The sequence below is a fragment of the Trichosurus vulpecula genome, chromosome 7 (genome assembly GCF_011100635.1).
Source record: "Trichosurus vulpecula isolate mTriVul1 chromosome 7, mTriVul1.pri, whole genome shotgun sequence".
Taxonomy (NCBI): domain Eukaryota; kingdom Metazoa; phylum Chordata; class Mammalia; order Diprotodontia; family Phalangeridae; genus Trichosurus; species Trichosurus vulpecula.
The window spans coordinates 263,305,975-263,316,529 of record NC_050579.1 but is presented as its reverse complement, the minus strand read 5'-3'; positions in this window follow the sequence as shown (position 1 = coordinate 263,316,529).

Sequence of the window (10,555 nt, the reverse complement as noted above, 5' to 3'; positions counted from 1 at the left end):
GAATGCAATGGAATACTATTGTGCTATAAGAAATGATGAGCAGGCAGACGTCAGAAAAACCTGGAAAGACTTATATGAACTGATGCTGAGTGAAGTCAGCAGAACCAGGAAAACATTATACACAGCAACAGCCACATTGTGTGATGACTAACTTTGATAGACTTAGCTCTTCTTGGCAATGCAAGCATCTCAGGACGGAAAATGCTATCCACATCCAGAGAAAGAACTTTGGAGTCTGCATGCAGATCAAAGCATATTATTTGCTCTTTTTTGTTGTTGTTGTTGTTGTTTTGTTTCTTTCTTGCGATTCCTCCTATTGGTTCTAATTCTTCTTTACAACATGACTAATGTGAAAATACATTTATATGAATGAATATGTAGAGCCTATATCAGAGTGCACACCATCCTGGTGAGGGGGGAGGGAGAAAAATTTAAAACTCAAAATCTTACGGAAGTGAATGTTGAAAACTAAAAATAAATTAATTTTTAAAAAGTTCAAGAAGAATTTGCTGAGTTATCAAATCACAGGTTTAAAACTTGATTTTCCTTTAAAAAGTGCTAAATTAATTTTGGCTTGGGATTAGGACAGAATTTTCAACAATTTCTGAAATGGCTCTAAACATACTTCTGCCATTTTGTACTATGTATTTATGTGAAGCAGCATTCTCAGCATTGACACTTATAAAACTAAATGTTGATCAACTCTGAAAAATGTTGAAAATGCTCTACATCCTGCAGTATCAAACATTCCACCAAGATTTAATTTTTTATGTAAAAATAAACAAGCACATCTATGTCATTAGTATGTAAATTTGCTTTCATCTTTAATAAATGGTAAAATTATGTGTATGCCAAAGAATTGTTTTAAAATAAATTTATTTCTGATTCATTATCAGTAAATGTTTGATTTGTGTACCTATTTTATATACCTATATACCTGGGGTCACATAAAAATTTCTCAGGCAAAAAGGGGTTGCTAATGGAAAAAGTTTAAAAAGCCCTGCCATAGACAATGAAGTAATAGCAATACTGAACGTATATGCACCAAGTCGTATAGCATCCAAATTCTTAGAGAAGTTAAGTAAGTTATAGGAAAGAACAGACAGCAAAACTATACTAGTGGGGGACTGTAACCTCCCCCTCTCAGAACTAGATAAATCTAACCACAAAATAAACAAGAAAGAAGTTAAGGATGTGAATAGAATTTTAGAAAAGTTAGATATGATAGACCTCTGGAGAAAACTGAATGGAGATAGGAAGGAATATACCTTTTTCTCAGCAGTACATGACACCTACACAAAAACTGACCATGTATTAGGGCATTAAAAGCCTCACAATCCAATGCAGAAAGGCAGAAATATTAAATTCATCCTTTTCAGATCATGATGCAATAAAAATTACATGTAATAAAGGGCCATGGAAATATAGACTTAAAATTAACTGGAAACTAAATAATTTAATCCTAAAGAATGAGTGGATCAAACAACAAACCATAGAAACAATCAACACTTTCATCAAAGAGAACAACAATAATGCAAAAACAACATACCAAAATTTTATATCTCTATATTTGTATGTATATATATTTTATATATGTATTATATATATAATTTTATATCTCTTTTTATATCTCTAAATGCTTACATGAGTAAAATGGAGAAAGAGGAGATCAATGAATTGGGCATGCAACTAAAAAAGCTAGAAAAAGAATAATTAAAAATCCCCAATTAAATACCAAATTAGAAATTCTGAAAACCAAAGGAGAAATTAATAAAATTGAAATTAAGAATACTATTGAAGAATAAATAAAACTAAGAGCTAGTTTTTGAAAAAAAAAAACGATAAAATAGATAAAACTTTGGATAACTTGATTTAAAAAAAAGAAGAAAATCAAATTGCCAGTATCAAAAATTAAAAGGATGAATTCACCACCAATGAAGAGGAAATTAAAATAATAATTAGGAGCTATGTTGCCCAACTGCATGCCAATAAATCTGACAATCTAAGTGAAATGGATGCATACTTACAATAATATAAATTGCCCAAATTAATAGAAGAGGAAATAAAATATTTAAATAACCCCATTTCAGAAAAAGAAATTGAACAAGCCATCAATAAACTCCCTAAGAAAAAAATCTCCAGGGCCAGATGAATTTACAAGTGAATTCTACCAAACATTTAAAGAACAATTAATTCCAATACTGTATAAACTATTTGAAAAAATAGGCAAAGGAGTCTTACCAAATTCTTGTTATGATACAAGTATGGTGCTGATACCTAAACCAGGAAGAGCCAAAACAGAGAAAGAAAATTATAGACCAATTTCCCTAATAAATATTAATGCAAAAATTTAAATAAAATATTAGCAAAGATGTTACAGCAATCTTTCATGAGGATAATACACTATGACCAGGTGGGATTTATACTAGGAATGCAGGGCTGGTTCAATATTAGAAAAACTATCAGCATACTTGACCATATCAATAACAAAACTAACAGAAATCATATGATTATCTCAATAGATGCAGAAAAAGCAAATGACAAAATACAACACCCACTCCTATTATAAGCACTAAAGAGCATAGGAATCAATGGTGTTGTCATCAAAATGATAAGCAGTATCTATCTAAAACCATCAGCAAACATTACATGTAATGGGAATAAGCTAGAAGCATTTCCAATAAGATCAGAGGTGAAACAAGGGTGTCCATTAACACCACTGCTATTCAATATTGTAAAAGAAATGTTAGTTTTAGCAATAAGAAGAAAAAGAAATTGAAGGAATTAGAATAGGCAATGAGGAAATAAAGCTATCACTCTTTGCAGATGATAAGATGGTATACTTAGAGAATCCTAGAGAATCAAGTAAAAAACTACTTGAAATAATTAACAACATTAGCAAAGTTGCAGTATATAAAATAAACCCACATAAATCATCAGCATTCTATATACATATTAAAGCCTATCAGTAAGACGTAGGAAGAGGAATTTAGTTTAAAATAAGTGTAGACAATATAAAATATTTGGAAGTCTACCTGTCAAGACACACCCAGGAACTATATGAACACAATTACAAAACACTTTTCTTACAAATAAAGTCAGATCTAAATAATTGGGAAAATATCTGTTGCTCATCAGTAGGCCAAGTTAATATAATAAAAATGACAATTCTACCTAAATTAATTTATTGATGCAGTGCCACACCAATCAAATTACCAAAAAATTGTTTTATAGAGCTAGAAAAAATAATAAGATTCATCTGGAAGAACAAAAGATCAAGATTATCAAGGGAATTAATGAAAAAAATGCAAAGGAAGGTGGCCTAGCTGTACCAGATCTAAAACTATATTATAAAGCAGGAATCATCAAAACTATTTGGTACTGGCTAAGAAATGAATGGCAAATCAGCGGAATTGTTGTGTTTGTCCTTTGTTCTCGAAGAGGACCTTGATATCAGGGAAAGGATGACATGACTTGCACCTGACTTTGATTTGAGTGAGAGAGGGCTATGCAAGGTCACCAGCCTCACTTTCTCCTCCAGAGCCATCTGGGTCCAGTGGCCTGATATTCACTAGGATGACTGGAGATGGCCCAGGATGTATTGCTAGACCCTGGCCCTTTCAGGCTAAGGTCTTTTGAGGTTCTCACTTTGAGTGAGGTAACACCCATTCAGTGAAGAAGTTAATCGAGGGATGGCCCCTTTCATCAAAACTCAAAAAAAAAATCAATGTGGGAGAGGAAGATTCTCAGGGTTCCTGGCCAAAAAAGAAACAGTTACTATTTGCCTTTAGTCATCGAAAGGGAGCATGGAGAGGAGGCAGGCAGAGGCAGAGGCAGAGGCAAGGCTACTCACAGGTTGTGTTTGTCCTTCATTCTTGAAAGGAAGGCTTTCCTGTGGCTTTGCTGGAAGCCTCCTGATTGGTAGAGACCAGAGCTGAGAGAGCTTTTCAACTTCTCTGCTGATTAGAGGAAAGCTGTAGTCCTACCTACATCCTGAGAAAGGGGGAAACCCTCTAATGTGATATGGTAAGACAAAAAAGATTATGTGATCCTCAGTTGCATTAAGAGAAGCATAGCTTCCAGGAAGAGGGAGGTGATAATCCCATCGTACTCTGTCTTCATCAGACTATATCTAGAGTATTAGGTTCAATTCTGGGTATCACAGTGTAACTGAAGAATGTCCAGAGGAAGGTGTGAGAAATGTGCTTGCAAAGGAATAATATATTAATTAATAAACCCAGGAAGGCATTTAATTTTGTTCTTGCAAGAGTGGGTAACCTGAACATAGGCATGCTCCTTTAAGGCAAATACACAATTTTTATACCTTGCCCCCGATTTGCATTTCGCTCCTCTGCTCCCAATGGCTGGGAGTCATAGGGTTCTCAACCTATCCAAAAACGCCTAAAACCTACACACGTGGGTCTCTGTCTCCGATTATATTTCCCATTTCAGGCCCCTCTCCCCCGCCCCATTCTCATCTCCTTTACACTTTGACAAGTCATAAATTCTTTTAAAGAATTTCTTCAATTGATGTACCCTGGCTGTTGAAGTTTCCTTCATCATTAACATAAGAAGAGTCCCAATATACACGACAGGGTTGTGGAATGAAGTTTTCCTCTGGACTTTGGGGTTGTGGATGCAGAAGAGACAATTCCTGGATTTTCATTCAAAGTATTCAAAGGAAGGAGGTGTTCACCCTCAGATATATTGATAAGGAGGTTTATGTAGTGAAGTGTAAATCAACATTCTCAAGACTTTCCCTCCAACCTATTTTCCTGCATTTGGCAGCAAATAATAATCTTCCTAGTATTACAGGTAATACATATTTTCTGTGGAAACATAAGTTCAATTCATCTCTTACAAAGGTAAAAAGGAATCTATGTCATAGGTGTATTAATTGAAGAAACTGGACATGTTTAGCTGAGATAACAGAACACCCAAAGGGCTGTCATATGGAAAAGAGCAAGACTTATTTTGTTTGGTCCCAGAGGGCAGAAGTAGAACCTATGAATGACTATTGCAAAAAGGTAAATTTAGACTTAATGTAAAAAAAAAACCTACTTGACAATTAGAGCTGTTCCAAAATGGAATGGTTTGCAAAAGAAGTAAAATCCCAAATATTACAACCCATCCACAAACCTGGGTCACAACCTTCCCACTAACATATACAAGATACATGAGGAAAGTGGGGCACACGCTTAAAGAAACCCAACAAGGAGGTACTTGACTGAGGAAAGCCATGTGCCTGGGGCAGCTCACAACTCTAGATTATGGGCTTTGGTATCCTTGGTCCCTTAACAATTTCTACTCCATGAAAATGCTTTTGTGCAGGTCGCTCCTCCTCTGGTCTTGATCTCTCTCTAGTGAAGTAGTCTAGTGAAGGTCTACCTCTACTGTTGAGCTGCTGAAGCACTAATGAGCTCTTTTTACTCAAAGCCATTCTTAACAGTGAGTTTGAGAATGTTCCCATGAGCCAGAGAACTGCCAAACTCCTCCCTTCTGCAGAAACAAAAAACAACAACAACAAAAAAACCCAAAACCCCAGGGAATTCTGCTTTGTCCAACCAGCTCTAAATTTCTTCTTACAGTGAAGTGCAGCACACAGAAAAAAAATATACAAAACCAATTTTCCCTCCTTTTTCTCTTAAACCACTAGACAGACACCTCTCAGGGGTTTTCCTCCATCTTGGTCTGTAGGTGGCACTAGAGAGCAATAACTTGGATCATTGTACACAACAACAGAATTTGGCTCTTCTACTATCACTAGAAAAACTGAAAAGCTTTCTCAGCTGACCCAGCCTTACTCTAGCCAAACAACAAAGCAAAACCTCTCTCCCAATCAGCAGACTATCAGCAAAACCACTGCAAAGCCTTACTGTCAGTTCAGTTTAGGTTCTGTATTCTGTCTTTTATAAACACTATTTCTCATAGCTGTCTATATATTGTCACCAGTTTTTTGTAACTCCTTAGTTTAGCCCACTCTCCAGGTTCTTCCTCTATCTTTTCCTATAATTTGAGAGAAATGATTAATAACAAATATCTTAGGGAGATTCAGAGTTCTCCCATTCTTCCAAAGTCCTGATTTTAAGCTCAGTTGCTTGAAGGACATTATTGATAACCAGATTGTTGAGGGTTGAGGGAGCTCAGGTCCAGGAACCACAAGACCGGAGTTCCCAGAAAGGGGTCATTGAGAGGGAGTGCCCCTCAAAGACTCAAGTACTTAAGAGGGTCGGGGGTGTCTGGAATGAATTCATGATCTCAAACATTCTTCATCAAGGTGGCAAAGATTTATTATGCTTCACAGTGGGCAAGAGTTCTTAGGGAACCTGCAACCTTACAGGGCTACAAGGAAAGTTTAAGTACGAGATTTGGTGGTGAAACCTGTCAATTAGGTGTTTTGGGGTGGGATTAAGGAGTAGTTAAGGGGTGGTCAGTTCTTAAAGGAACATGCACTTTTTGTATCTACTGTGCAGGTACCTTACCCAGAGTTCACTGGGAAATAGCCCAAGGGGGGGCTACTTGGGGGTGTGGTTTTGACTGTGAAATGTCACCAAGTCAACAAAAAGGTCATGGATGACTGGGAAGATCCAAGTGACTTCCATCAAATGTCTTGTTAGACAAGATGAACATAAGGGAGTATATATTTGACTGTGTCTAGGATACATATCAGGAAGGTCAGTAAGTAGTAAATATTGTTATGTCCCGATGCACAGCCAATTAGCAGTACATAGGGAGTTGGACCAATAAATTCTGTATGTGCAGCTGGCCCCAGTATCAGGAGGAGAGATAAGTGTTTGGCTAAGGCATGCTGCCCTTGAACTGGAGAGGGACTGCTAGGGCCAATGCTTTGAAGCTAGGGAGAGATGTGATTTTGGAATTGGAGTCCAGGCACAGGCACTCAAGCAGAGACTAAGGAGAAATGTGATGTTAGAATTAGGGTCGAAGCACAAACACTCCAGCACCCCATCAAGACTGAATTAACTCTTCTCATCTTGGTCAGACCCCACCCAATCTTACAAGGAATTTAATCTTCTACTCAAGCTTGGGTGGAGGCAGATCCTTTTTGTCCAGATAGCCCAAGGCTGGGAATGGTCTGAGTGTAGATATGGTTTCTCTATGAGCGAGGATGTCACTCTCAGCTCTTCCAAGGGGGTATAAACTGTGAGGCCACTGCCATGATTGTCTTTGGTCTAAGAAAGATGGCCAAATGATTATCCTTTTATTAATAGTGTGCTGGCCTTATTAATAAAATAATTAAATTACCCAGAAATTATGTTTCTCAAACTTTCTTAATGGTCGCAAATTTCTTCTGCCAATTTCTTCTATAGCTCCTGGTAGACAATGATTCATTTTTATCTTATGAGGTGAAATTCAAGAAATCCATCTTTTTACTAAGCATGAACTCCTAAATCCTTATATAATTCTCATTATTCCCAGTTATTTTATTTACAGTTTCCCAGTTATAAACTCTAAAAATAGTCATATGCAAATGAGTTTATAGACCACAATGTAGCTGTTATTGTAAAGAATGATTAAACTTTTGTTTCCATAGAAATCATGTAATACATGATTTGCAAACCTAAGGAGTCATACGTGTCAGAAAATCTCTCACTTATTGGTTACTTATGGTTAGTGCAGGAAATAAACTGGTTGTAGAAAATGTAATTGGGGATGTTGCTTCTGCATATCACTCATCAGGTTGTTGACACCTACTTATCAGCACACTTGAGAGCAGACATTCACTTCTTTGTTCTCTGAGTAAACCCAGAAAATGCCTTTTCCTGTGTCAACAATTACAAAGCCTGGTGAAGCTCCATTAAGGATGAGGTGCCTTAACCCAAGACACTATCTTGAATAACGGGACTTTTCTTATGTTAATGGTAAAGGAAACAAAGATATCCTGGGTTGTATTTTCAATGGACACTTTGTCAACTCTTCTATCAATTGAGAAAATTCCTTTCTCAAGCTATAGTTAAACACATATGGAGATCATAAATCTGAACGATGTAGACATCCTGAGTTGGGATTGTTCTAAAATGTATTTGGGGCTTGTCATTCTTTTACCAAATAAAGTATAAAGAAAAATAAAGATGAGGGGCTGCTGAAATGTGGGGAATAGGAAATGTAAACAGGAGTAGAGACTCACATGGGGAAGGGGAGATGGGGTTAGGTGTTCCAGATGGACTGTAAACCCTGCAGTACCCAACCAATGGGAAACCAAGGGAGGGATCTGGTTTGGGACAGGAAAAGAAAAGATTGATTTTGCACTGCAAGGGTGTGCCTACTTATTGGACACCCATTCTTGCAAGACTGTAAATAAAGTCATTTCCTGGCTTCACAAGCAAGGTCGCAGAGTTCTTGGCAAGATGCACTTATTTCTTACATTATTATATTAGTAATTGATCTATCTTCAAACATATCCTCTCTGCACATTCATCTGAGGGCATGTCTTTATTTGATTGTTCAACCACTCTGTCTCTCTTCAGTGTTTTATGTGAGACTATGTTTTTTTAGAAGTTGATTGCATCATTTTTCCATGTAGAAATATACTTTTCCTTTTTTTTCTTTTTTTGTTTTTGGAGGGGGGAGGGCAGGGCACTTGGGGTTAAGTGACTTGCCCAAGGTCACACAGCTAGTAAGTGTGTCAAGTGTCTGAGGCTGCCCTTGAACTCAGGTCCTCCTGACTTCAGGGCCAGTGCTCTACTCACTGTGCCACCTAGCTGCCCAGAAATATACTTTTTCTGCCTCTTTCAGCAACCAAGCTGTTCACATATCAAATGAGAAGTACCTTACACTTTTAAAAAACATCTTTCACTTGACTTTGTCATTCTTTCAAGATAGTTTCATATACCTTTCTTCTATTTTACTGTCAAACTCTTAGAAGGCACTCACTTCTCAACCTCTAGTAATCTGATTTCTGATCCTTTTGCTCAATTGAAACTTCTCTCTCCAAGGCTACCACTCATTTCTTAATTGAAAAATCTCCACCTTCAACCTCCTTGACCTTTATACATTTTATTTATACTGACAAACCCCCAGCTCCTGGTCATTCCATTCTCTCTTGAATTCTGTGACTCTACTCCTTCCTGGTTCTCCTGTTACCTATCTATTTGTTCTCAGCCTCCTTTACTGGATCATCATCCATTTCTTGCCCCCTTAGGATGAGTAGTTCTCAGGACTCTATCCTGAGTCCTCTTCTCTCAATACACTCTCTTCCTTGGTGACCTAATCTGTTCCCATAGGTTCAAGTATGACCTCTACACAAATGCCACCCAAACCTATAGATACATCTCTGAGCTCTAGGCATAGGGTAAAAGAAAAGTTCTTTAGCCAGAGATTTAAAAGTCTTCCATAATGTCTCCCATGGTCTAGGAACTCATTAGTTTAGAACCCCTCTGCTTAGTTTAGTCCAGGGATTCTTAACCTTCTTTGCATAGACTTTTATGTCAGACTTGTCTCCTTATTTATAAACCAGTACTCCTTATTTCATACTACTCCCCTCACACTCTTTACATGCTAGTCAAACTGGAGTTTTAGATGTTTCTCCACCTCCTGTCTTCATAAATTTGCCCTCCCCTCAGCCTCTTAGAATCTTTGTCTTCCTCTGAGTCTCAGCTCAGGTTCTTTCTATTCTGTAAAGACTTTTTTGCTCCCCCAAATTGTTAAAGCTCTCTTCCTTCACAATTTTTATACCACACTTTTTTGGTGTCGTGAGTAGAGTAGGCACTTAATAGTAACAAATGGTTATTAGCATCATAGGATCGTAGATTTGAAGCTAGAAGGTAGGCCATTTAGTCTATACCATTCATTTGACTGATAAGAAAATGGAAGCCCAGGGAATGTAAGTGAGATGCCCAAAGTTACATTGGCCATAAGCATCAGAAGTAGGCTTTGAATTCAGATCCTCTGGATCTGGACCCAAGGCTCTTTCTGCCAGATTATGCTCACCCTTTTCAGACAAAGGTCCTTAGTATTAATTTCTAGCCAAGTTAGGGGCCCCGAATTGCATTCAGACCTTCCCTTTCTCAGTATGAAAAGTGTGTCCCTTATCCATCATAAGCCCCTCTGGCAGAGTCCTTGAGGCTAGGGAAAACACTAGTGTCTCTTTCCACTTGCCTTCCAAACTCTCCTCATCTCCCCACAGTGATTAATACCTGAGCCTCAGAGAAACCAAGGGATAGATAGCACTAGAAATGCTAGACAGGGAGAGGTAGACCTGTCAGCCACTGCTGACAATTTTACTGCAAGAGCAAATGCTTGTGTCCATGTTACATTGATTTCTCATTCAATTTTATTGCTTTCAACATAGTGCTCAGGTATGTCTCATTAGGAGGATCTCTAGAATAAGGTATAAAGTTCCCTGAAAGTCAATTCCTCAGAGAATACAAATTCCTTTCATCCAAGTTCCTTTGTCCTGAGCTCCTTATCGATGAGGTATTATCTGAGAAGCAGATGATTCTTGGTACACTCAAGCAACAGATGGTGACGAGTTTGAAGATGTAAGAAGAGTAAATGATAGAGGTTTGAGCCAGTATATCCCAAAGGATATGGATGA